Here is a 5839-nt window from a genome sequence, read left to right on the forward strand (position 1 = left end):
GAGGGTTCGGGGCAGCATCAAGGTGTGGCGGAATGTGGTAGGGATGTGCTCCACCATGCCCTTGAAGAACAAATCCACGACTGGTTTTCGGTCACTCTCCTGGTATTTGCGGATGTAATAAGGAGCCATAGGGACACTCATGGGTCTAAAATATCAATGTCCACAAGTGACAGCTAGACCAGATAGCACACCTTCTGAACAGCCCTGCAATAGAGAGGAAAAAGTCACGTGTATCACCCTGCCATGGACTACATCTCCCCAAGACAAGGGAGACAATGTCTGAGGTTATGTTTTTCTATCATCACTGGTGAGGACGCAAAAATCCCCTGCTCTGAGAAGATGAACATCAATAACATGTGATTAGAACACCAGTTTGTTCGCTTTTGAGCTGTGAAGATAAGCATATAACTTAACATCTCTGAACCTATGTACCTGATTCTGAAAAACAGAACTGTATATTATTGTTTGAAAAATTGAATAAGATATATGAAACACTGGCACCTGTAGTGCCTTCTCTCTCCACGCTCATTACTCTATCACCATTTCTCTGAGCTTTTTGTGTACTAGGATGGCACCTGTACCAACCAGACCTTGTATTTTCAAGCCTTTGTTTCCATCCCAAGTTCCAGTGACTGCAGAAATCCTGTGTCCCCCAAGCAAAAAGTAACAAATCATGCTCCTGACTGTGAAGGTGCGGGCTGCCTAGGAGGCAAAAAGACCAAATTCCAAAATGGTTGGCTAAGATCCTCTAAAATGTTGTCATTTTCAGTCCATATTGAGAGCCCCAACCTTGCAGCCCTGTCCACTTACCTGCTCTACAACCAAGCTGACAGTGTAGACAGTGGCCCAAGCCCTCTACCTCCAACTGGCATTCAGAAGACACTGTTTAAAATTTGCTCTTAAAAGGAGAACTGGGTGCACCTCATTGGTGGGGCTCTGGTGAACACAGGATAATGATGAACCAAAGGTCAATGAGCTGGGTTGTGCCTAAGAAGGGCGTTCAAGTCCACTTACCTTTGTGATCTTTGCAGAAGTAACCTGGAGGGTAAAGTAGGGTTGGGATGGGGCCACAGGTCCTCACTCTCCTGGGAGGATGTGACCTTCCTCCTGTTTTCTTTAGGACACAGTCCCTCTCCTCAGCACACTGGGCCCCATCTGAGGTCCACTCTGGTCCCCTACCCACTTCTGATAGGAGCCTTGTGACTGTGCCTATCACCTTGGGCTTGTTCAGCAAAAGGCAGAGTCCAGGTTCCTTCCTCAAATACAATGTCTGTCAAGTCTGTGCCTCTCCCTGCCACAGCTTTACCTGTTCCAAAGACAATGGATAATGCTGGAGGGTGCATCACTCACCTATCCCTTCCTTCCATTCACTTCCTCAGCAGCTGTGTGGATCACCAATGGTCTTGTAGGTGTCCTTTGCAGGCACCAGCATATTGGGCAGGTGTTTGGGGCCATGTTTGTGGCTCAGAACCAGGGTCATGTTTTTACACAGTTCAGCTGAGCATGTGCCTAAAACTGACAAAGGTAAACACAAGGGTAAATCACTCTCTGTGGAATCCTCCATGGAAGGGATGTCTGCCTTCCACAAATGATTTTATATCTGCCCACATAAGCTGATCACTTAGGGTTCACTGGAAGAACAAATTTAGTATTATTGTGTACCGCATGCGCACGTGTGTGTGTGCGTGCATGTGATACTTAAAGGACTTACATGATAGGCTCACAATGGCTGCCTGCAAAAAAGCCACCTGTGTGCTGAAGAGTGGAGGAGACAGTTAAAGGGTGCAGGCCTGGAGCTTTCTGCAGACTCTCCTTTGAGTCTGTATCAGGATGCTGACAGTCTACATTGCAAGGCTGAAGTCTGTCTGGAGGCAGGGCAATGGACGTCCAAAGGTAAGGAAGAAGACTGGGGCCCTTCCAAAGAAGCTAAAGATGACACTTGCTTCTATTTTCCCTTTTCATTCCCTTCAGGATACAAGCCTATTAGTTAGTGCCATGGGCAATCCCACACATAGGCCGTTACCCTTTGGTTGTGTCATCACTTGGTCTGTATGTGGAGAATGTATCAGAGAGGCAGGAATGTCTGCAGATTCTGCCGAGGTGAGTACAGCATCTGAGCTGGACAGGGACCTGCAGATGGCATCATGCTGCTTGTGTATAAGAGCAGCTGGACAAGAAAGTCTAATACAAACTAAATTGAGCCTACAAAAATTCTCAAATCTCAGCCCACCCTAGGGGAAAAAAAAACCACTTATTTCTAATTTTCTCCTCGGCATTCTTTCTCTAGTTACCTGCACTGACGGTGTGCAAGGCATGATGGAAGAATGTAGGTCGGTGTTCCCAACAGAGCAACTGGTCAGCAGAGGCCAAGAGTCAAGGCAATGCACTGAATGAAAGGAAGGTAACTGAGAGTGAGACCCGAATCTCAAGGTGTACTTGGAAGCAGAAAAGGCAGGAGGCAGAATGACTGAGGGTGGAGGAGCAGGACAATGGGATCCAAGACCATGACAAGAGCTTCTTGGAGGACACAGGGAGGAGGCCAGAAATGGAAAGGTGAGGGCTACCTGTATACTGCATCCAGCAATCTTAGCCAGAAGCAGATGCTGGAATCTGGCAGCTGGCACTCAGAGCCTGTGGTGGAGGCTGCTGAGCTTTTAGGCTCTTTGGCATGTGATCACAGCTCAAGGGTGATGTTAGTATCCACTCTGGGTGGTGAGTATACTAGTAACATTGCTCTTGGGTCATTTTATTACCATCTATCGAACCTTGAATATTCAATTAGTTGAACTAAAATATAAAGGAGAGTAGAGGGCTCTAGGGTAGAATACTCCTGCAATAGAATAATTAAAACTCTCAGCTTCACAGTTGGCACCATTGACTCAGCCTTGACAAACTACACTGGCTACAGCTCCAACAGAGATAGTTTGGCTCAGCTCTGTCTGACCACATCCAGCTGCAGCAAGGCCTGTAGACAGATCTTGTTTGCAAGCCTGTTTCAAGGTATTCCTCCCCAGGACAGAATAGCCCAGTCATGGACATGCTTCATTGATTAAACTCCCTTGCTTGGCCCAGACGCTCCCTGTTAACACTGCCATATGATAAATGACCCCCCACCAACTGAAACCCACTTAAAATACATCTGTCTAGCAATATATGACTAAACATATGTAACCAATTATAGAATAAACTACTACCAGCCTTTGTACTTCCTGCTAGGAAATGATATATTAATCTGCTTGTTTTGAGAGAAAGTGGTAATTAAAAACTAAATTCCCAGCAGCCCACTGGTACAATAGTTGTCTTCCTACTCCTTGGTGTGGAGAGTTTTCTATTGGGTTGGATACAGGTTTTGTAACACTTCTAATGAATTTGAGTAATATTAACCACTTGGATACCCAAGTCATGCTGAAGAGCAAGAGGCTTATGGACACTCAGGACCCCTATACCTCTAGCTCAAGTCAGGCTTTTCATCTATCCTGGGCTTCACCACAGTGTCAGTATCTCTGAGGTCCTTTCTATAAGACAATGGGTTTTTGAGTCAGAATTGGTTTCTTCACTCAGCATATAGGACTGTGTCTCTGTTATGATCTTTTCTTTCTTTTTTATTTTAATGTATTTAGTACAGGGTCTCACTACACAGCTCAGATTCGCAGTGATCCTCCTATTTTCAGTCTTCCCAGTGCTGGGATTACAGGTGTGTGTCACCATGCCCACTCTTTGTGGCCAGCTCAGTGTGCCCAAAAGGCATCAGATATCACAGCCATGGTCATCACCCTCAGAGTCACCCTGGTCATCACCCTGGGAGTCCCAGAACACTGAAGCCCAAAGAGGAAGAGATCTCTCTGAATCCAAATAGATCAGTATCTGAATACTGAAGGAGCACTACTGGGAGACTTGGGATGCTGTTACCCTGGTGGAGGGAGTTAACGCACCTCACTGAAACTCTGGTTTCTGTGGAAATCATTACAGAGATTCCTGAAACTGTTTTCTCCCCTTTCTATGTGAGTGAACTTGGGCAATTCACTTAACTTCTCTGAACCTGTGCCTTCATCTGAAGAGCAAGGAAAATAACACCTGTCTCCTATGGTTGTGAGAGGATAAACAGAATAAGTTATAGGAAGCTCTGGTGTACAGTACCTGCCCTTTAACCCTCACTGCCAATTACGTGCTCTCAGAGCAACTTGGTATATTGGAAACGAACCTGTGGCAGCCAGACCCTCAATGGCTAAGCTAATTACTCCATCCCAATATTCTTGCATTGTAGAAATCCTGTATTCCAAATGAGCAGTTTTAGCAAACACTTCCTGACCCCAAACTGTATACATTTATGCTCTTAAGGACACAAATGGACCCAGAAGTTTGGGAACTCCAGGCCTTTACTTAGACTTAGGTTCCCCCTCCGGAACCTGTACCAATGCCTCACCTGATGCCACAGCGCCCTGAGGGTCCAGGGCAATTTCAGCTCTCAACCTGCAAGTCTCATCCACCAAATTTTTTTTTTTGGTGGAACCAGGGATTGAACTCAGGCACTTGCACTTTCCAGGGAAGTGCTTATTCCACTGAGCCATCTCCCCGGCCCCTCATCCAACAAAATTGACTGGGCCCAGCAACAGCTCAGATGCAAAGATCTGAGTGTCCCCTCATTGACTGATGTCTGGATGGTTAATAAAACTGCAGGATCATGGAGCTGCACTGTGAGAGCACAGGGAATCCTGGGGAATTAACTTGTAGAATCTCCAAAGTGTACAGGCTTCCTAACCTTGGTAGAAGCCTCTCACTGCTTGTCTTGTTCTCTCAGACCACAGCATCTCTCCTCAGACACTCAGCTTTCTCTGAGGTCTTCCCAAATATCCTGTAACCTCATCCTAGGAGCTTGGAGACTCCACCACTCACCCTGGGATCTCTCACCACAGGCCATGCTTCACATCCTATGACTCAGAAACTCAGTCCTTCAAAGAAATGATTATCCCTGCTGAAAACCTGGCAAAGACCTGGGCGAAGACACACAAATCCTGGATGGATCCTCACATTCAAGCCAAACCCCACTCCCAACTCCCATTCCTTTTGCTCTTCTTCATTCAGTCCCTCAGCTACAGTGTGGACAGTGAAACCCACTGGACACCACTTGCAGTGTCTACAGTGTGCTCTGGTGGGGAATGAGCTCCTTTCACAGGGTGAAAGATGTTGGCAAAATCAGATGTTGCCTTTCTGGCGACCTGTCCATAACCCTAACTTTACATCACCTGTTCCACATTTTATGATCTGGGCCATCCTCACTTCTGATACTGCTGCAATGGCCATTTCTCAGGTTTAAGTTAGCAAGCTCCTGAACAGCTTGTTCCTTGTCTTTCCTCACCTCTTACCCTCCACTCCTTCCTTACTTCTCCCCTCTCTCCCTCCCTCTGGGTCTATTTGTTACAGCACCAGCAGCCTGGAGCCCAAGTCTCTATTATATGAGCTCCTTCTGAGTACTGAGCACAGCTTCCATCTTTCGCCCATCCGCGATGGTTTTAAAAGGCAGGTCTCGCTGTTCTTCCCACTCTGGCCTCGAACTCCTGGGCCCAAGAGATTCGCCTGCTCAGCCCCCCCGCAGTGGGGAACTCGGAGGAGAGCCACGGCCCTGGCTGGGCAGCTTATGCGCTCTCTGCCTCCTCACTAAGCTTTCCTTCCAGCGGGGAGAGGCTCACCTTATCACAGTTTCATGCTGGGCTCCCAGGGGCTGGCCTGGGTAGCTAAGAGAGGTCTGTCTGCGGAGGAACCACGTGACATGAAACTACCCAAGCTGCACGCGGTTGTAATTCCCCTCCCAGCGCGCTGGAACCTCCGGGACAGAACCCAC

General features: G+C 47.4%; 1 long non-coding RNA gene across 1 annotated transcript; it reads right to left on the bottom strand.

Annotated features, from left to right (window-relative positions):
* Positions 1–26: 26 nt before the first annotated feature.
* Positions 27–5839, bottom strand: LOC111817461. The gene is made up of 3 exons (XR_002821656.1): positions 5688–5839; positions 1351–1515; positions 27–204 (listed from the first exon to the last, which is right to left on the bottom strand). It is a non-coding gene; the product is annotated as an uncharacterized LOC111817461 (long non-coding RNA).

This window comes from Octodon degus, unplaced genomic scaffold, assembly GCF_000260255.1.
Source record: "Octodon degus isolate 3935 unplaced genomic scaffold, OctDeg1.0 scaffold00058, whole genome shotgun sequence".
Taxonomy (NCBI): domain Eukaryota; kingdom Metazoa; phylum Chordata; class Mammalia; order Rodentia; family Octodontidae; genus Octodon; species Octodon degus.